Here is a 21,639-nt window from a genome sequence, read left to right as displayed (position 1 = left end):
AGACATTATTCCTTATAACAATTGGGGGAAACATTATTATATTCAACCTACAGGTGAGGAAACCGTAACCTCCAGGAGGGCAAAAACAGTTTTTGGAATCTCTGTGTTGCCCAGAGTGGTTAGAATAAAGAAAATATTAAATTCTGGTAGTTGAGAAAGAAGTCTGACCCTTCCTGGGGGCAGCCAGTCGCCACTACCGTGCTGGTTCCATGTCCACCTTCTCTGGCGACACTGCTCCCTAAGGCAAGGCCTGACACACCATTGCTGAGCAGGTGAAGGAGGAAAGCACCATGGGACCACACAGCTTCCTAAGCCCACATGCATTTCCAGGCTCGACAGAGGCACATTTCTTTCCTTGATAGCAACAGTTCCCGAGGCCTTCAGGGGAAATCATTTTCTATGTAATGATTTCATTTTACATATGTCTATTGACTTTTCTTCATGTTCCATTGGCATCTTTCAATACCTAACCTGCAGAACAGCCCAGTTACACCAATTCCAAGCAAACAAGGACGTACATATTCAGACATATTCATCGCCATCACCTCCCTGCTCCCCAAGCAGGGGTGCCGCTGTAGCCTGTCAGGACTCAACCTTTGAGGCAAGCATCTCTTTACAGATGAGGCATTTGGGCCCTTCCTTCTCCTGCCTCCACACCCTGCCTTGTGGCAGTTCCTTGTTCTCAAGTCCCCCAGTCAGGCAGGATGGACATAAGACTTAACTCACTGATGTCTGTTGTACTGCTCAAAGCCAGGGGTGGGTAAGGGGCCAGGCAAGTGAAGCCATCCAGTCAGGTGAGGTCTTTGTCTCATCTTTGAACTTAAATCATGCACATTCAGGCCTGACAACATGTGTTCTGTGTTGGGATTGAGGATATGCATGAAATGAGGCTACAGGGGCTGATCTGCATGCCCAGGGACAAGAGGTAGAGGGGACATCACCACTTGTTCCAGGTATTTCAGATCTTTCATTGCTCACCACTCTGGGTCTAGTTGTTTTGATTTCTAAGCCAGAAGTGAGGATCTCTGTTCTCTTCTCTCGTTTAGGAGGTTGGGGTTTCCATACTGAACATTGCCAGAGCCTCACCCATATCTCCTCAGTTGCACACCAGCCGACTTCCAAATGCCTTCTTGCACCTGAGTAGTTTTTTTGGTTTGTTTTTATTATCTATATATTTTTTTAGGGCTTTCCTTATCCTCTAAAGCCTTCTTTGCCTGTTCATGGCAGGCTGGAAGAGCTGAGGAACTATCAGCCCAAGAGCAGCTCTCAACCTGTGATTGATGGGGCTTGGTATATAAATACCCCAGCTCTGTAATCCCTAGGAGGCATATAAAACCAAGGTGCATGCTCAGCCCTGGCTCCTAGTCCTGGCAAGCAGGATTAAGCTCTAGTTGGCAATCTGCTTTCTAATGCACCCTGTATTGGCTTCCTCCTTTTCTCTATCCCACTTCCCCTCTCCCTTTCCTGTGTTTCCTGAGATCCCCCAAATAAGCTACTGGTGCTCAAGTCCTTAACTCAGACCTCTTAAGATTGAAGACAGGGGCATCATTGTTAAGTGTGTGGATTCAAATTCTATTTGTGCCTCTTAGACCTTGGACCGCTTACTTAAGCTGTCTTTGCTTCAGTGTCTTCACTTGTAAAATGGATATAATGACAGGCCTTACCCATAGAGTCATTATGAAGACTAATGAGTGACTACATGGAAAGCCTTACAATAGTACCTGGCACGTGGTGAATGCTCAAATGTTATTAACCATGAGCCCTGCTATAGTTTCAGGGGCATTTTCAGCCTCCACCCTATGTGTGCTGTTAACTGTTCCTGGACAGGGTGTGGCAAGTATTTACTGAATTGAATTCTTGTCCTGGCTCTGACCCAGGGATTCCTGACCCTGGCTCCTCATCCATCCTGGCAGCATGTTTTGTCACTGAATGTGCATCCCTAGACCCTGCTGCCTGGTTTCCAGCCTAGGCTGGCACCTGCCACATAATGAGCTGCTTTGTGTTGTTGTTGTTTAAATCAATGATTGTTGCTAGGCAGGGTCTCCTGAGACAATTTTCAGGAGACCCTGCCCTCTAAAGAAACCTGTCCAAGCCAGCGGTGACATCTTCATATCACACACAGCCTACTCTCAGGCTTCTGTTCCTTTCACCCTAGGCATAGGTACCGATAAGAGGCCCCGGACAGCCTCCCTTAAGACTGCAATTTCTAATTAGCCTTTGCTCTGTGAAAAGAGTAAACTTCTACACAAATGTTAGTTTCTAATAAAAACAATTAATCTTGCTGGGGTTGGGGATGGGGCCAGTGGAGCCTCCCAGTCCTCCTTGATGAAGGCAGCACAATAGAAAAAAAGGACTGGAAGGAAGTGGACCAGGAATCCAATCCCAGTCTGTTACTAACTCCCTCAGTGACTTCGGACAAGGTACGTCCTCTCTCTGGGCTTTGGTGTCCTCATTGATGAAATTAGGACTTTTTTTGAGACAGGATCTCGTTCTGTCACCCAGGCTGGTATACAGTCGTGTGATCACAGCTCACTGCATCCTGAACTTCCTGGGCTCAAGCAATCCTCCCACCTCAGCCTCCCAAGTAGCTGGGACCACAGGTGCAAACCACCATGCTGGGCTAATTGTTTTTTTTAATTTTTGGTAGAGACAGAGTTCTCTCTATGTTGCCCAGGCTGGTCTCAAGCTCCTAGGCTAAAGTGATTAGTCTACTTGAGCTCCTATAACAAATTTGCCAGAGACTGGGTGGCTTAAATGGTAGACATTAATTTTCTAACAGTTTTGTTCCTTGGATTTCCCGTCTTGGCCTCCCAAAGTGCTGGTATGACAGGCACAAGCCACAACACCTGGCCAACATGAGGGTTTCAACAGCCATTCCCTTCTCTGATTCCAGGGAGAACTCATCAAAGATTGCAGCAGGGGGCCAGATATTTACTACCTGTTATGTGCTAGAGGATTTTCTCCAATGAACTAATTCTGCACTGTGACCCTGTTATATGATGATTAACTCCTGTTTTATAGATGGGGACATCAAATTTTGGAGAAATCTCATAACTCGCATAATGTCACAGAGTTGGCAGTGATGGAGCTGGGGAGTCAGCCTTTCCATTGTAATAGGTTTTCTCCCCTGTTACCTCTGGCCAGGTGGGAAGAGAATCTTTATTCTCTCCTGGGAACTCCCTCAAGGGGTCCCTAAGAATGAACATGGGTAGCAGGAAGAAGTGTGCATGTTTGTGTGAGTGTGCACACATAAGTGTGTTTGTACATGTGCATGCACATGTTTGTGTGTGCATTTGTGATTGTGTGTGCATGCATGACCATGTTTGTGTACATGCACGTGAACATGTGTGAGTGTGCCTATTTACATGTGTGTTTATGTGTATATGCCTGTTTATGTCTGCTTATGTGGGTCAAGATGTGTGTGTGTGTATGCACATGTGTGGTATCTGATCAATGTTTAGTTTCTCTGAGACTAACTGGACAGCAGGCATCCCATGTCTGACTCTCCTCTTGTTTTCCCTTTCTTTCTTCCCCTACTCCTTCCTTCCAGTGTATGGGCAGGACCACCTGAATTGGTTTTCTTTTGCAAGGAAAACAAAGCCTGCTTTTACCTGCTGGAAAATCCATAACAATTAACCAGATCTGCCAGGGGAAAGAAAAACCTGGGACCTGCTGAGATGGCTTTAGCAAAGGCAGGATGTTCTCCAGAGGTGGGCGCTGGTTAAAAATTCAGAAGGAGCATTGGCATATGATATGAGGCGCAGTCTTTTACTAAAGAGATTTAATGGCCCACAATTCAATTTGAACTGAAAGAATCCCCCCAATGACTCCTTATAAAGTCTTCCCGAGCCCTGAATCGATATCTATGGGGCTGGTGAGGAGCAACTATCGATTAGCTGTCTCTGCCAATGAGCATTACAAGCCAAAGAGGTTGGAGGGGCACCTTGTGCACCATTACACGAGCAGCACCTAATAAAATTGGTAACTATTGACTGGTTGCAGTGCCATGTAGGCCAGGACAAAGGGTGGCTAATGCAGGGCCTGATCGCTAATCAAATTCCCTGGGAACCCATTAGAACAAATGAATTGAGCCCTCTCTCCTACCTGTGGGCACATAATAGGGGGCCCCGAAGCCATATTTCCAATAATTTCAAGCCAGAAGATCCTGAGGGTAAAGCCAGAGTTTCATTGTGTTTAGAACCAGTTTGGATCACAAATGAAAACAGAGAAATTACTGCATTACCAACCACACTTTCCTTATGCCACTTATTTGACCTCAGCTGTCCAAGAATATGACAAGGATTCTAGTATAAGAAAAAATGGCTTCTGGGCATTTACAAAGTCCTCATGATAATGTCTATGCATTAAAATCCTAAAAAAAGTCTATTTAAGGAAGAGCAATTCAGGCTGTCACTCAGAACCTATTAACTCTTGCTTTATACACAATTCTAGCGAACTTGATTTTTCTGGTCTGACATAACACTTTAGTACTAGTAAATAATGGGTAAGATTGAATTAGGTAAGGGATGGCTCTGCTAATGGTAGCAACCCTGTCAGCAGCAAGAGGTAATAACTGGCAGAGCTAAGGCAAAGAAACTGTAAAACGAGGGTGAGAGGGCACTGAAATTTGGAACCTTTTCAGGCAAGGGCTAACAGTTCTACTATGCTCTTGGGTCCCTGTATTAGTCTACTTGGGTGCCATAACAAAGTGCCAGAGACTGGTTGGCTTAAACAATAGACATTTATTTTCTTACAGTTCTGGTTCTTGGAAGTCCAGAAGCTAGCAGAGTTGATGTATTAGTCAGGGTTCTCTAGAGGGACATAACTAATAGGATAGACGTATATATATAAAGGGGAATTTATTAAGGAGTAATAAATATAATAGGCCATCTGCAAACTGAGGAGCAAGGAAGCCAGTCCAAATCCCAAAGCTGAAGAACTTGGAGTCTGATGTTCGAGGGCAGGAAGCATGCAGCACAGGAGAAAGATGTAGGCTGGGAGGCTAAGCCAGTCTGGTCTTTTCATATTCTTCTGCCTGCATTTATTCTGGTGATGTTGGCAGCTGATTAGATTGTGCCCACCCAGATTAAGGGTGGGTCTGCCTTTGCAGTCCACTGAGTCATATGTTAATCTCCTTTGGCAACACCCTCACAGATGCATCAGGAACAATACTTTTCATCCTTTAATCCAATCAAGTTGACACTCAGTGTTAATCATCACAGTTGGTTTCTGGCAAGGGATCTCTTCCTAGCTTGCAGACATTGACCTGTCACCCTATCGGCCTCTCTTCTGTGCATACACATCACACGTGCACACACACACACCAAGCTCTGGTATCTTCCTCTCTTATAAGGGCATCAGTCCTATCAGATTAGGGTCTCATCCTTATGATCTCACTTAACTGTCTCCTTAAAGGCCCAAATACAGTCGCATTGGGGGTTAGGGCTGCAACATACGATTTTAAGGGGACACAACTCAGGTCCATAACAGTCCCCAAGGTGTGCAGTGCCCAGCATGATACAACAATTGCTGCTCATGAAGTGTTATCAAGAGCAGTTTTAAAATCATGTGTAGTTCTTGTTAAGATGGTAGAGAAATAGGAGATGCATTTTATAAAGATTTCCCTTCAAAAAGAAGAGATGATTTGCCAAAACCCTGGTTTTTAAGGGAGAAAGCTCCAATTACTTAAAAAGAGTGTCACTCTTATGGAACAGTTCTAACTATCTCCATCAGGGTCCTGACAGCTGTTAAGAGATGTCACCCTCCAATGAGGATCATCTGAGGAGAGTTTAATAAAGGGGTTATTTACAAAGGTGGAGGTGGGTTGGGAAACCACAAGAGGGGGCTGCTGTAGTCCAGGCTGATGAGGGTGGGGTGGAACACCCCTCAGCCTGAAGCCCGGGTCCCTAAGACTCTGAGACAGAGGAGAGGGTTACTAGACAAGAACTGGAATCTTAGATCTAGGAAGACGGCCGACCTGCAGACCACAGGGAGCCCTTAGAAAGATGGGAAAGTAACTCACTTCACTCTTTCCTGCCAATCTCTTTCAGGGGCTCCCTACATGCTAAATCAACCAGAAGTCAGACATCAAGGGAGTCCTTGGGTTGAAGGCATGGTTCCAGCCTGCTGGGGCAGACGACAGGTTGGAGAAGGGTGGTAATACACAGGGGACAGTGAACAGAAGATGTCCCGTTGCCTTAGCTTTTACAAGGTGCAGCTGGCTGTGTGACAGGTGACCTTGTCTATCCACTGTGTGCTGAGTGCAGGTGCTGGGAGTAGTCAGCTCCTCTCCTCAATCCCCTCCTCCCAGCTCTCGCCCTATTTGATTCTCTTATGTTCCCCACAGCAGAGGAGAGCTCACCTGAAGTGTTTCCCCAGCTCCAACCCTCTGTGTCCCGCCATCAAACACACAGACACACGTCCACATCTTCAAAAAGAAGAGAAGCCCGCTTCACACCATAAGGTGTTTCAGAATAGAGCCTCATCATTGATTCCAGCCCCGCCCAACCTAAGAGACTCCTGAGCTGCTGCTGCCACCGGTGCTGAAAAGAACAGAGGCGGCTTCCCCACACCTGTACGGGCTGATTTGCACCAAACCGCTCTAATTAGCACATTCCATGCTCTGATTAGGCTTCCAGGGGAAGAATGCCAAATGCCATTAATTATGGATGTGATCTTAAATTATTCACTTGAAATGTTTTTTTCCTTGATATGCCCCTTTCATTTCCCACTAACTTTTTGTCACATCCAAGAATAGATCCAATTAAGCCTCAAGAAGCGGAAGTTGGTTATGTTAAAGAAAAGATAAACTGAAAATGAATCACTTTGTTTTTCCTCCCAGTCATGGTGTTGGTGGAAAATCTGGAAGCGACCAGAAAATAAAAAGGGATATGGTGTTCGTCCCTACCTCTTCTTTCTGTGGATCTTGGTGCGTTACTGCTCGTCAATGCCATCTTGATCATTTCTGATGGGAGCCTGGATGGTGATTTCTTGGGCTGGCTCCCCAGAAGCAGATCCTGAGCTGAGAATTCATGTGCAAATGACTTATTCAGAAAGCTGGAAAGGGGTGGAGGAACGAGGACAGCAAAGGAGAGAAAGCCAGGTGAGGCATGAGTTTAGACACTATCCCAACCTCAATCTGATCCTGCCAGGAACTCGGGGGTTCAAATTACACATCAGCATTTGCAAGGCAAAGGAGTTGGGCTTTCAGACTCTAGCACTAAACAGTCACTGTTTGCAGACTGCTGGTGGCTGGAAGAGGTGCAAATTCCCAGGCATCTTCCTACCGACTGCAAGTGTGGAACAAGCAGTTCCAGGAACCCACAGGCAGGTCTTTAATGAGATTTCCAGGTGTGGGTCATTAGAAACAGAGTAGAAGCTGGAGGCTGAGTACACAGAACTACTAGAGAGATCCAAAGGGATCTGGGTCAAGGAAACATAGTCTCCATTAAAGGGGGCTCAGCAGGGTCACAGGCGGCAGAATAAAAAGTAGAGATCAATTTCTTTTCAAGCCCCCAAAGATCAGCACCACTGTCCTATGGTCTGTCACTCAGATGCTCTAAGCATCCCTGGGGACCCAGCACTGTGTCCTGTGCTGTGGTGGAGACAGAGGCAAATCCTGCTGTACTTTCATTCTAGTGCCAGAAACTAGCCTACATCAATGGGAATAAAAATTTGAGGATGTTGAGTTAAATACAGAGCTGTGAGGCTGAGATGTAATTGCTAGAAGAGTTCATAGATGTGAAGAGTTTCCTGGGAGACTTAGAACTTGAGCTGGATGCAGGAGGATGGGAAGGATAATGAAGAATTTCTTACTTACATGTAGTATTTCATACATTACAGAAAATACTCTCCCATCTATTTTCTCATTTGTGCTTTGAAAGAAGACCCTCAGGTGATATGATATCCCCATTCTTATAAATGAGAAAAATGGGGACTCAGAAAGGTTATGGCACAGACTTGTCCAAGTTGCCCAAGTACTTTATGATGAAGCCTTGCCTTGAGTTCACATCTTTTGATTCTAAGGCCTGTGTCCTTTCCACTATGCCATGTTATCTCCCCAGTGCCTAGAACCTAGCAGAGCAGAAAGGAGAAGGAAGGGCGTTCTTGGTGGGGAAAACATCAGCAAAGTCTTGGAGGCTGAAATGCACATGTGAAGACTTTGAGGAAATTGACATGGTGTGATGAATATTTCTCTTGCGGCAGAGTTGGAGGTAAGTTGTTTCCACCTCCTTGATATGCCCCTACCCTGTCACAAAGGAATAAAATAGACCCCCTGTAGAAGGAATCCAGGCCTTGAAGCAAACTCCAAGTGGTAGTGGCTGCCCATTCAGGCCTTTGTAGTGTAGGCAGAGCAGAGCAAGGCCAGGGAGGAGGCCTAGAGGGCCTATGGCCAAGCCCTGTAGGGGAAACAAGCAGGAGGCTGAGGTCAGAGGTGTATACGGAAAAGGAGGACACTGCTGGTCAGAGACCAGGCCAGCGAAGCCTGCTACATGTGTTCCAAATAAGCGAGAGCCCAAGAGCAGGAATTTGCAGCCAAAGAGGTCCAGGGACAGTGCTGCTCCCAAGGCAGGGGCTATCTCCTGTCCCGTTGCAGCTTCAGAGTGGCATTGGGTAGAGGTGAGCTGTCAGTTTGGTTCAACAGACATTTATGAAGCATCTACTGCATACCAGACACTGGCCTAGCTATGAGGATTCAGAGAGGAGAGAATGAGTGCAGGTCCTCCCTTCAGGGTGGTGCACCCCGTTTCCCAAGACAAGACACATACTTTGAGACTGTGGCATTTTAAAATCTGTCTGCATAATAGTTAATATTCTTCCCTTCATGAATTCCTTGAATGAGCCTAATTCCCTTAAATGTGGGCTGGACCTAGCGATTTTTTTTCTAGTCCAGAGAGTGTGGTGGGTGTGACCATGTGTGACTTCCCAAGCTGGGTCATAAGGACATTACTGCTTCCATCTTCCTGTCTCTTGAATTGATCACGGTGGGGGAAGTCAGACAGCATGTTGTGAGGACACCCATGCCACCTTGGAAGAAGGTGACATGAGGGAGAACTGTGGCATCCCACCAATAGCCAGCATCAAGTGGCCAGCCATGTGAGGGAGCCACCTTGGAAAGGGCTCCTCCAGCCCAGATCAAACCTCGAGTGGTCCACCACTGCCCCACATCTCAACTGCAACCTCAGGACAGACCCCAAGCTAGAACCACTCAGCTTAGCTGCATCCAAAAGCCTGACCCAAAAACCAGGAGAGAAAATATTGATTGTTGTTTTAAGCCACTGAGTTTTAGAGTAATTCATTACACAGCAATAAATAACAAATACAATGGTGGTACGGAGTACCAGCACCCCAGCGAAAATGGCCCTTCTTGGTTCCATCTAAGGCACATATTAGCACAATGTCACAATAAAAATAACAGAAAACTTGGCTCTAAAAGTTTTTGAAAATAATGGGCAGCTTTGCTAAAGGTTCTCCAGAGGAGAAAGGAATGAAGTGGGAATTACATTTCACAGCAGAGAGCAAAACTTCTTTAAAATCCTTTTTACCCTCCTCTTCCTTCCAGAAAATGCTCTCCAGATGTGTCTGGTGTTTCCAGAACTTCTAGCCCAGCTGGTCTCTGTGGTCTCCCTAATGCTTCTACTGCTGCAGCTGTCCCAATGTCCTTTCCCAACCTGTCACCCAAGACCAGTACCACAGAGGTAACTCCCTAAGCAGCACAAATCGCTTGGAAGGTGGGGACGGCTGTGATCCTTTCCTAAGTTGGTCCTTGTCACAGCAATGAGAGCAGCAGTGGACAAACGGACAAGGTTAGTGAGTGTTCAGAGGAGAGTGTGTCTGGCCACTGAGGGCCGCAGGAGTTTCATAGAGGGACTAGCATGAAAGCTGAAATGTGAAATATTCCAAGAGGAGGGAAGAGTGTTCTACAGGTTGTACAAAGTCACTACCATGTAAGGGAGGGTGGCTTGAGGGAAAATGGTGCACAGTGGCTCCTGTACCTGAAGAGGAAACTCCAGCATTCAGGGGGCTCTGGCCAATCTGCCTGGCTTTGGGATTCTCAGAGCAACTTGAGCTCACCCTGACCCTGAATTTACTTCCACAAAGAGCACAAGCAGCTCTTTGAGGTTTCAGCTTGGTTGCTAATTAGTGGTGAAGTCTTTGCCAGCAAGCTCACCTCTCTGGGCTTCAGTTTATTCCCTTGTAATATAGGAGGGTATATAGGGTTATGGCTTTCAAACTGTAATTAACTTAAAAACTCCTGAAGAACTAGGCAAATGCTAATTCCTGGATCAACTCACCAGAAATTCGGGCCCTAAGAGCCAAGGCAAGGCCTGGAAATCTGAATTTTCATAAGGAAACCAGGTGCTTCTGCTGCAGGTGGCCCTCACATTTTACTAGCTCCTTAACTGTCTTGATGCTAGAATCGCCTGGGAAGTTATAAAGAGCATAGCTTCTGGAGCCTTCCCTGGAGACTCTGGTCAGTGAGCCAGCCTAGGGCTGTGGTTCTCAAAGTGTAGCCCCAGGAGCAGCAGCAGCAGCACTGGTGATTTGTGGGGCTATGCCCACGCTAGACCTGCTGAATCTGAACCCCAGGGTTAACAAGCCCTCCAGGCAATTCTGACGCACGCTAAAGTAAGAGAACCTCGGGCTCAGAGTTTGTGTTGTTTAACAATTATGCAGGTGATTCTCAGCATCCTGAGGGGTTGGGAAACCTTGCAAGTATCAAGCATGCTCCCAGCTGCCGATACCTGAGGTTCTAGGAAGGCCTGGATTGTCCTCAACTTGCCTCTGAGCCTCCCCAGGAAAAGGTGTCTGGGAAACAGCCAGGATATCCTTTTTATAAGCAAGCAACATTCAGAAGAGCCGGGGACCAGGTGACAAATTTCTCATCCCAGCCTCACAACTTATAAACCCATTCACTCCTCCACACCTAACCTCCCAGCATTCCCCTGAGAAGTGGAGGCCGTGGAAAAACTTCCCAAACCCAGGATTTACAGAGAATGGGGCCAGGTCAGCAGGGTCTACTTCTTTTCATTAATTCATTCCTTCCAGCTGACATCTCATTTTCTTGAAGGCAACCTGCGGAGGTTGGCTCCCTGCCCCACCAGCTCACCCCCTCCTTCTCTCTCTGCCAGGCAAGATCACCCCTCTAAGAATAATAAGGAGATGAGAGCAGGCCGCTGGGCCTAGCTGTTATTGGAAGATGAACTGCTCCCTCTACTCCCCCTTGTAATACATAATTCCGGGGCAGACCCACGATCTCAAGGCTGCCACAGGGAAGAGAGGTTCCTGGCCTCCTGCTCCTGTGTTCCCCAAAGCTGTGGTTCACGCAAATCCTCTCTCCCAGTCCTTTCTTCATAGGATGTCTAAAATTTCATCATGAATGCAGCTTTCCTTCTGTCCTCTCACCTACACACACATACTTTATTGATTTATTAATGCATTCAACCATTATTTACTGAGCACATTCTTGCTCTTGGTATTGTGCTAGGAATTGAGGATGCTTGCACAGTTGCATGTCATCTGAAAAAATATTTTAAAGCTTAGCAGAAAAAGCTTGACCCTAGAAGCTTCATCAGAGCTTCCAATAGCTGATAAGGAGATCTTATAGGTAGAAGAGATGGGCCACAGGCTCTAGAGCCTGCATTGTTAAAGAAAACCTTTTAGATTGTTTTCAAACCAAACTTGAGTCTGCCTGCCCAAACTAGCAAGCTAAACACTGACATTGGGATCTTCAGAGAGAGAAAGTGAGGCACTTACTGCAGAGTGCCAAGCAAGGAGAATCAGACACAGCTCATGCTTAAGACCCAAACTTCTCAATGGCTCACACGTAAGAGTTTGTTTTTCTTTTTGTTTTTTTGAGACAGAGTCTCACTCTGTTGCCAGGCTGGAGTGCAGTGGCACGATCTTGGCTCACTGCAGCCTCCACCTCCCGGGTTCAAGTGATTTTCCTGCCTCAGCCTCCTGAGTAGCTGGGACTACAGGCATGTGCCACCACGCCCAGCTAATTTTTGCATATTTTTAGTAGAGACGAGGTTTCACCAAGTTGGCCAGGATGGTCTCGATCTCTTGACCTCGTTATTCACCTGCCTTGGCCTCCCAAAGTGCTGGGATTACAGGTGTGAGCCACTGCACCCGGCCACATGTAATAGTTTTTAAAGGTGGGGCAGCAGAGGTTATAGGCAAAGTAATACATCAATACATGAAGATTATACTTTGGCTTTGGCTTGTCCCAAAATGGTGGGACATCTTACAGCAAAGGGCTTACAGGTCATAGGTGGATTCAGACATTCTTTAATTTGCAACTGGTTAAGGAAGCAAGGTTTTGCCTAAAACCTTGGGATCATCAGAAAGGAATGTTATAGTTTGGCCTGTGAGCATGACTGTCTCTAGGCCACTCAGGAAGAAATTTATAAAAAGATTGACAGTCGAAATTCAGTCCTTACTTCCCCCTTATCTGAAATCTACAAGACAGTGGTCAGCATGTTCCAACTGGTGGGGGTCCAGGTTTCTGAAAAACAACTCAGGGACACAGGTCAAGAAGTTATCTTTAGTTTCTATAGGGAACCAAATATCTTGTGGCTCTAACTTACTTGGGTGACAATTGTTTTAAGCTACCATTGCCTTCTTGCTTTTCAAGTTGTTCATTTACTTCTCAAGTCTAGCTAGGTGCCTGGGATTTCCCTTGAAGGAACTCAAGATTTTATTTCCATGCTTGGTGGGGTGGGCAGCAGGCCTCTAAGAGGGAACCCTGCTCTGTCTCAAAATGAGAGATGTCCTCGGGGAGCTTATGCTGGGATAGAGACATCAGGAAGGTCTGGGCCTTGAGGGATAGATGACATTATGCTAGGAAGAGATGAGGTCAGAGAGGATGTTTCCAGTTGGAGGAAGAACAAGTGCAAGGGTGGAAGAGAAGCGGGTGTGTTCAGGGAAGAGCGAGTGGCCCAGTATGGCTGTCTTCTTTCACATCCTCTCCAACCCTGGAGAAGCCAGCGTTTGGGTGCTTCAAGATGACAGCTTTCCAAAAATAATTTATCTTCAGCTTTGGTGTGTGTCTGATAGTTTTTTGCTCAATGATTCACATTTTACTCAGGGTGGTAGTAAAGTGAATTATTTCCCTGAGCACAGAGACTGGCGAAATTGAGTGTGTGTCTGTGGAGCGGGGGAGGTGGTGGGTGGTAGGGAGGAGGCCTGGCTGAGTGAATCTGGCCTGGGATTAAGCATTTTCCCCATATCTACCTTGAGCAAGACCAGGTGATAGAGCCTGGTGGGAGGTGGGGCTGGGTGGGGGATGGCTGTGTATGGATGTTCCATCATTCTCTCTAGGACAGCTCAGAATCTGCAGTCCAGGCCACTCTCATGGAGTTCATGAGACAGTGAACCTCTCTGGATTGCCTGTTATGTTATCCAACATCCTTTGTAAGAGCATCCCTGCAATAACTCCCTCTTGGAATGACAAATTGCTCTTTTTGAACTCTGAACAGAGACTACCCACTTTGCAGTAGAAATTTCATCTCTCCAGATAAGCTTGTTTGCCTCCTTTTATCTGCTACCACAAACTATATAACCTAACCATTGGCATCTTTGGAATTGCATCCTATACGTTTAACGTAGGTCTGTGTAATGGGCTACAGAAAACAGAGTGGTCCCAGTGGAAATTTCCATTGAGGTTGTGAGTGATCATTCTTCCTCGAAAAATACTATTAGACAAGATGGTAAAAATAATTTTGTTTTCCTAGAATATTAAACAGAAAAGTACTGTCAGAAAAAGCCCAGGGACTTCAATTTTTCCAGAAGGTTTGGAAGATCTTGAGGGTATTGACTCTTCTAGAAAGAAACATAAGATCTCCAGGACTGAGGATCCATGTTTGAGAGATGAATGAAGTCAGATCAATGTCCAATTGAGAACCACAGGGGAAATGATGTGAATAGGCACCATTGCATCCAAGGTGGACCAATGGTGAAAATGTGAGGTGCATCTGTCTGGAGACTGAGGACAGAGGGGCTACCCACCTGAGGAATGGGGGGAAACCCTTTTCACATACAGGTATTGGGCATTGCTGGTTCTGGCTCTAAGAGACCAACCAACCTCCCCCAAATCAGAACTCTTAACTACAATATATTTTCATTATTGCCTGGACTACCAAGACATTCAGGAGTAAAACTAGTGTTCAACTAGTGACTAGACATTCCATGTTCCCTACATGTCTATTTCTTTGTAGTTCTTTTTTGGTCTTTTTTTTTGAGATTGTACTGAAAAACAGAGGCAATACATAATAGTAAAATAGAATAGTTTTTCAAAATCAACTTCTATTCTCAAATAGTGACTTTTCATGAAGATCTGGAGAAGAAAGGCACTCCCCATACGATTAGTAAGAGGGCCTTTGCCCTCATGCGCAGTGTGTGTGGCTCTCCTCACCTTCAGGTGTCCTCATACTTGTCCTTACAGGGGCCTCTAATATGCATATATCCCAAACACCTCTAGCTCTTCCACATTTCTCAGGCTCTATCCCACCCAAGTCCATCAATCTGTCTATCTGTCCATTCATCCATCCATCCACCTCTTCCTCCCTCCACCCACCTACTCTACTCCACTCTCTTAACAAACATTCAGTGCTTTTCTTCTGTGCCAGGAATGGGGCTATAAAGATAACCGGGAATTGGTGCCTGCCTTCCAACAGCCTTTGCATGTAGTAATGGAGAAGATTTACCAATAGGTACCTTCAAGAGGTGTTAGAACAGCTAAAGGAGTAGTCAGTACAAGGTTCAGAGGAGGAGGTGAGAGCGTGGGCTTTGGGCCCAGGCTACCTGATTTTCAAATTCTGACTCTACCACTAACAGCTGTGTGACCTTGGGTAAACTACTTAACATCTCTGTGTCTCAGTCTTCTCATTGGTAACATGGTGCCCTGTTGTGCCTACCTCAGAAGGTGGTTATTCTGCTTATATATTGCTGCATAAAGCCAGCCATTTTATTATATTTCACTCTGTCCTGGGTCAGTCACTCAGGCTGGGTCTGCCACTCAGTGCATCTGCTCCACATCGTGTCAGCTGTTGTCACTCGACGGTGTTCAGCTGGTCTGGAGGCTCCCAAAAGGCTTCACTCACACATCTGGCACCCAAACGGGGGTGACTGAAAGGCTGGGTCCAGCAGGAATGGTCAACTAGAGTGTTCACAGGGCTTTTATTTATTTATTTATTTTGAGACGGCGTCTTGTTCTGTCGCCCAGGCTGGAGTGCGGTGGTGGGATCTTGGCTTACTACAGTCTCCACCTCCCAGGTTAAAGCGATTCTCCTGCCTCAACCTCCTGAGTAGCTGGAATTACAGGTGCCTGCCACCACACCTGGCTAATTTTTGTATTTTTAGTAGAGACGGGGTTTTGCCATGTTGGCCAGGGTGGTCTTGAACTCCTGACCTTGTGATCTGCCTGCCTCGGCCTCCCAGAGTGCTGGGATTACAGGTGTGAGCCACCGCACCCGGCCGACAGGCTTTTCATGTAGTATCCCAGGGCTCCCAAAGAGAGCATACCAGGAGATGGGAGTGGCAACATCTTTTAAGGCCTGGGCCACAGCATCATTCCTGCCACATTCTACTGGTCAAAGCAGACACAGGGCTTGCCTGGATTCAAGGCGAGATGACTGAGACCCTCATCTCTCCATAGCAGGAGTACAAAGAATTTGTGGCCATTCTTGAAGCCACCACAGGTAAAGATTAAATGAGTTAATACATAAAAAGTAGTTAGAGCAGTGACTGGGAGGGCAGGATTCCAAGTAAATGGTGGTGTTTGCACATATGACTTGTGGGCGATTTTATGAGAGTCATGGTCTGCTAATCAAGGTAGATGCTCAGACTAATCAATATATGTAAAACACATAACTGACTAGTAATTAAAGAGACACTTATACTCTCCAGGGACATCCCAGAACAACCTGGTGGGAGGCAGAGGGCAAGATGTCACTCGGAGACCTCTTCCCTGCCTTAGGACATGCAGAGTCCACTTGGAGTGGCTACTTGTGTGGTGCCCCGGGTTCACAGATCCCTGAATGCACAGATGAGCAGAGACGGCTTTCGGCTGCCTGTCTGAGATCCCCCTCCCAGAGCCCATTGCCTAATTGGAAAGGGCCATTTCAACATCTTTGCAGAAAATGGAGTTTTTCTTTCCTTGATGTTGTGATTTGACTGGGAGTTAGCAAAGCATCAGTAGAATCCTAAATGACTACTTTAAAAAATCAAGCCTTCATCTCAGCCTGGTGCGGGGCTCCCGCTCTCCCTTTGTGGGAGGAAGATAAAACGCTTTCATGCGTGTCCTCCCGCCTGTGAACACAGGCTGGTTAAACATTTCTGGTAATGGCTTAGCTGTGCCAAAGATTTTATCTTTTCCCAGGAACAGTTCCTGCCTTAAAAGGGCTTCCACAGGGCACAGCCATAACGCATATGCAGAACGCCGGCTAAGGAAGTCTTCGGGGAGGAGAGAATATCTCAGAGGGGCAGGTGCAGCCACAGTGTGGGCCTGCGTGCCTAGTGCTAAGCTGGGCCCATTACGCGTACATCACGTGATTTAATTCTCACTAAATTGCAAGCTGGGATGGGGAAGGGGGACTTGAGGGTTATTTTTTTAATCTCTTTTTGTAGTTGGAAAATCCTGGAGCCTAGAAAGGTGAAGCAAACTGCCTGAGGTCAAGCCCATAATGTGAAGTAGAGCTGCAATGTCTACTCAAGAGTGTCTGACATCTGGACTTTTTACTCTGCCAGGGTAAGCATGAGGGTCTTTCCACCCCTGTCATTGCATTTTACCCTGTTACTAACTTTTGTAAGGCCCCAAGCCTCAGAGGGTCCCCACTCTGGGGTGGACCCATGACTGGCGGCAAAGCTTGGTTGTATGTCTTACTTAGGAAGACCCCAAGGTATGGCATGTACTAAGTATGAATACGGGTGCGAAACCAGGACAGAGATCAAAAAATACATTGCAGGGTAAAGAAAGGGAGTAGGGAATATTTAGATAGCCTTAGGAGGAGGGAGTGGAGGCTGGGTGCGGTGGCTCACGCCTGTAATCCCAGCACTTTGAGAGGCCGAGGCGGCGGATCACAAGGTCAGGAGATCGAGGCCTTCCTGTCTAACACGGTGAAACCCCGTCTCTACTAAAAATACAAAAAAATTAGCCTGGTGTGGTGGCGAACACCTGTAGTCCTAGCTACTCGGCAGGCTGAGGGAGGAGAATCAATTGAACCCGGGAGGCGGAGGTTGCAGTGAGCTGAGATCACACCACTGCACTCCAGCCTGGGTGATAGAGTGAGACTCTGTCAACAACAACAACAACAACAACAAAAGGAGGGAGTGGATAAACAATGGTACTGCCTGAGGAGCCAAGAGCTGCAGGTTCACATCCCAGCCATGTCATTAAATCACTGTGACATGACCTTGGAAAAGTCTCCTCTACACCTGGAGCCTCTCAATTTCCTTTTTTTTTTTTTTTTTTTTTTTTTTTTGAGACAGAGTTTTGCTCTGTCACCCAGGCTGGAATGCAGTGGTATGATCTCGGCTCACTGCAACCTCCGCCTCCCGGGTTTAAGCGATTCCCCTGCCTCAGCTTTCTGAGTAGCTGGAATTACAGGCACTCGCCACCATACCCAGCTAAGTTTTGTATTTTTAGTAGAGACAGGGTTTCGCCATGTTGGCCAGGCTGGTCTTGAACTCCTGACCTCAGGTGATCCACCCACCTCAGCCTCCCAAGGTGCTGGGATTACAGGTGTGAGCCACTGTGCCTGGCAATTTCCTCATTTTTAAGTTGAGAGAATATGCTCTAGCCCTTCTGTGATCCCTTTTAGCCCTGAATCCGGGAGTCTATCAGGGCTGCTGCATTCAGCTGCACGGGTTGTACACTACACAACTCCAGGTAGGTGCTGCTCACGAACTGCCACTGCAGTGGCCCTAGATTCTATAAAGATGGATATAGATGAAAGAGATGGGAAGCAAGGACCTGAGAGGGCAGCAAAGAGGGGAGAGGGGGCTCCAAGCAGAGAGAAAAATGGCCTGTAATCACTCTTTTCTCCTTTCGAGAAGTAGATAAGTCTTTATACTACACGAAGGAGTGGTCAGGTAGGCGTATCTGGACCAGTGGAGGTAGATCTGTGGGGTTGGTCGCTAATCATACTCACTACTCACATCTGATCAAGCCCATTTTGGTTAGCCCTGATTTTAGACAGTTAGGCTTGGTCCACTGGGGAAAAAGTGAAGCCAAAACACAGCTGAGATAATGATCATGGACGTTCCTTCAGAGGGCCATAAAAACAGCAAAGAAACTAACCATGGTGAGATAACTGCAGAAGCAGCTCTTCTCATGAGAACCCTGAGGCCCCCAGATCTGCCCCACCCCCAACCCCCACCCCCCAGTTCATCTATCAATGTGCTGGTCTCTCCCTATGGTTTGTTTTGCTCTCTCTTATCACTGCCTGTGTATGTGTTGACTATATTTGCATAGTTGTTGTGTGAAAGCCTCACAATGAACCATGAATTTAAAAGTATTTAATTGGCCACTGAGTCATGGTGAAACCTCTCAGCCCTGGTCAGAATTAGTATAACTAAGCTGACTTGAATCTGGCATGATATGATGGGAGTAGGTTTGTTATAAAAGTGATTCCATCCCTCTCTTCCTCCTTTTCCCTATTTCTTTGACATTGTGCCATGGGATGATGCAGCAAGAAGGTCCTCACTAGGGGCTCCCTGGCTCTTAGATTTCCCAGCTCCAAAACTAAGAGCCAAATGAATCCGTTTATTATAAATTACCTAGTTCAAGTACTCTATTATAGGAGCAGAAAACAGACTAAGAGCATTGGTACTGAGAATTGGGGCTGTTTCTATAACAAATGTCTGTAAATGTGAAAGCAGCTTTGGAACTGGATAATGAGCAGAAGATGGAAGAATTTGGAGAAGCAGGTTAGAAAAAGGCTAGATAGCTGTGAATGGACCATAATGAGCAATTCTAGTGTGGTTGCAGAAAAAGAAAATACCTCAGGAAAGCCAGAATCTTCTTAGAGATTACTTAAGTGGCTGCGATCAGCATGTTGGTAGAAATATGGGCAGTAAAGGCCATTCTGATGAGGTTTCAGATGGAAAAGAGGAATATCTTATTGGAAATCGGTGTAAAGGCCCTCCTTGTTATGAGGTGGCAAATAACCTGGCCGAATTGTATCCATGCCCAAGGACTTTATCAAAGGCAGAATTTCAGAGTGATGAACTAGGATAACTGGAGGAAGAAATTTCTAAGTAAAATATTGAAGGATCTGCATGGCTACTTCTAAATGCACATGGTAAGATGCAAGAGAAGCAAAATGATGTAAAGACAGAATTTTAAGTAAAAGGGAAGCAGAGCAGAAAGGGTTGGAAAATCCAAAGTCTGGCCATGTAGAGTGAAAAGGCGGCCGGGCTTGGTGGCTCACGCCTATAATCCCAGCACTTTGGGAGGCCGAGACAGGCGGATCATGAGGTCAGGAGTTCAAGACCAGCCTGACCAACATGGCGAAACCCCGTCTCTACTAAAAATACAAAAATTAGCTGGGCATGGTGGCACTCGCCTGTAATTCCAGCTACTCGGGAGGCTGAGGCAGGAGAATTGCTTGAATCCGGGAGGCGGAGGTTGCAGTGAGCCAAGATTGTGCCACTGAACTCCAGCCTGTGTGACAGAATGGGACTCATCACAAAACAAAACAAGAATAAAAAGGCATATTTAGGAGAACAAACCAAGGGTATGGCCAAGTGACCATTTGCTAAAGCAATTAAGATGGATAGAAGGAAGCCAAGTGCTATTTATCAACGCAATGAGAGAAAGACCCCAAAAGCATTTCAGAGATCTTTGAAGCTTTCCCCCTCATCACAGGCCCAGAGCAGAACCATAAGAGCAAAGTTTTCAGACAGGCATCTGTAGAACTTCAGCATTTGCTGCCCTGCACTGTCTTGGGGCTCTGTTCCCCAAATTACAGCATAGTGCCCCTTGGCCACCTTAGCCATGGCTTAAGCCTACCCAGGTTCACCTCGACCTGCCAGCTCTGGAAGGTATAAGCCATAAATCTTGGCATTGTCCACAGGGTGCTGACACTACAGGCATACGGAATGCAAGAGCTGCAGCCATGGCACCCTCCATCTGGATTTCAAAGGATGTCATGAACAGCCTGGAGGCCCAGGCAGAGACCTGTTTCAGGGATAGAGCTACTTTGGAAAGCCTAAACTTGGTCGATGCCCAGTGAAGCCATGGGCGTGTGGTAACACCCAAGACCCTAGGACTGTGGGGCCTTTCTTCTTGACTATTTCTCCCTTTTAGAATGGCAATATCTATCCTATGTCTCTTTCACCACTGTATTTTAGAAGTAGATAACTTGTTTAATTTCAAAGACTGACAGGTAGAGAAAAATTTGCCTCAGGATGAATCATGCTTTGATCTCATCTATACCTGACTTAGAGGAGATTTTGGACTTTTGAGTTGATAGTAGAACAAGTTAAGACTTTTAGGGCTACTGGGATGGAATGAATGTATTTTACATGTGAAAAAGACATGAATTTGGGGGGCCACGGGTAGAATGCTAAGGTTTGAGTGTTTCCCCCAGAAAGGCAAGTGTCGGAAACTTAATTCTCAATGTAACAGAGTTGGGAGATAGACCTTTAAGAGGTGATTAGGTCATGAAGACTCTGCCCTTGTAATGGATTGATTTTATTATTGTGACAGTGGATTTGTTAGAAGAGCAAGTTCAGCCCTCTCTTGCTAACCTCTCACTCTCTTTTCCTCTCTTCCATATGATGATGCAGTAAGAAGACCCTCACCAGATGTGGCCCCTCACTCCTGGACTTCCAAGCCTCCAGAATCATGAACTAAATACATTTCTATTTGTTATAAATTACTCAGCCTCAGGTATTGCTAGAGCAGTAGAAAACAGACTGGGAAAGGCTATGTCTCCCTCCTCAGACTAAAGGATCTTTGTGATCAGATGCTGTGTCTATATCCTTTGTTCATTTGTTTGATATTTGCTGAGGACCTTTTAAGTGCCAGGCACTATTCTAGATTCAGAATACTATGTTGAAAAGACAGACAAAATCACTGGTCTCATGGAACTTACAAGTTAGTTGCGACAAATGGCAATAAACAACAAAGAATTTTAAGTTACAATAAGTACTAAGAAGCAAATAAAAGCAGCATAATTGTCATGGTAGGAGTGGGGTGTTAACTGAAATGTGTGACTGAGGCAAGAGTCTCAATCAATCAAGGTTTATTAAGCTAGAGCTTGAGGGTATGTCTTGGAAAAACACAAGTCACAGGTGCATCTGTGGCTGTTTTTTCCAGAAATGTTTTTTTTTTTTTTTTTTTCAGGAGGCTTAGTATTTATATACTTTCTGAAAGGGAGGTTTGGTAAGTGAAAGAATGATTGATCTAATCTTGTCTTTGTTCTGTATCTGCAAAGATAAGCAGTATCACTGTGAAATCTAACAGACTTTAGTTTTAGGAGCTACACTTAGATTGCAGCCCTAAAGTTGTAATTGACATGTCCTTGTCTTGTGGGAGGATACGCATCTTGAAAGTTTTCAAAAGCATCTGGAGATGCTATAGGCCTTTTGCCTTTCTGGGGGGATCTGGCTAATGGATAACACTTTGACACA

The 21,639-nt window shown here is 46.0% G+C and overlaps 1 long non-coding RNA gene across 1 annotated transcript; it reads left to right on the top strand.

The window, feature by feature from the left end:
- Positions 1-8,063: 8,063 nt before the first annotated feature.
- LOC103890890 (uncharacterized) lies at positions 8,064-21,286 on the top strand. The gene is made up of 4 exons (XR_655178.4): positions 8,064-8,213; positions 9,563-9,806; positions 16,630-16,750; positions 20,794-21,286. It is a non-coding gene; the product is annotated as an uncharacterized LOC103890890 (long non-coding RNA).
- Positions 21,287-21,639: the final 353 nt, after the last annotated feature.

Source organism: Pongo abelii, chromosome 5, assembly GCF_028885655.2.
Source record: "Pongo abelii isolate AG06213 chromosome 5, NHGRI_mPonAbe1-v2.0_pri, whole genome shotgun sequence".
Classification (NCBI taxonomy): Eukaryota; Metazoa; Chordata; class Mammalia; order Primates; family Hominidae; genus Pongo; species Pongo abelii.
Note: the sequence above shows the minus strand (reverse complement) of the source record. Positions and strands in the feature narration are given on the sequence as shown.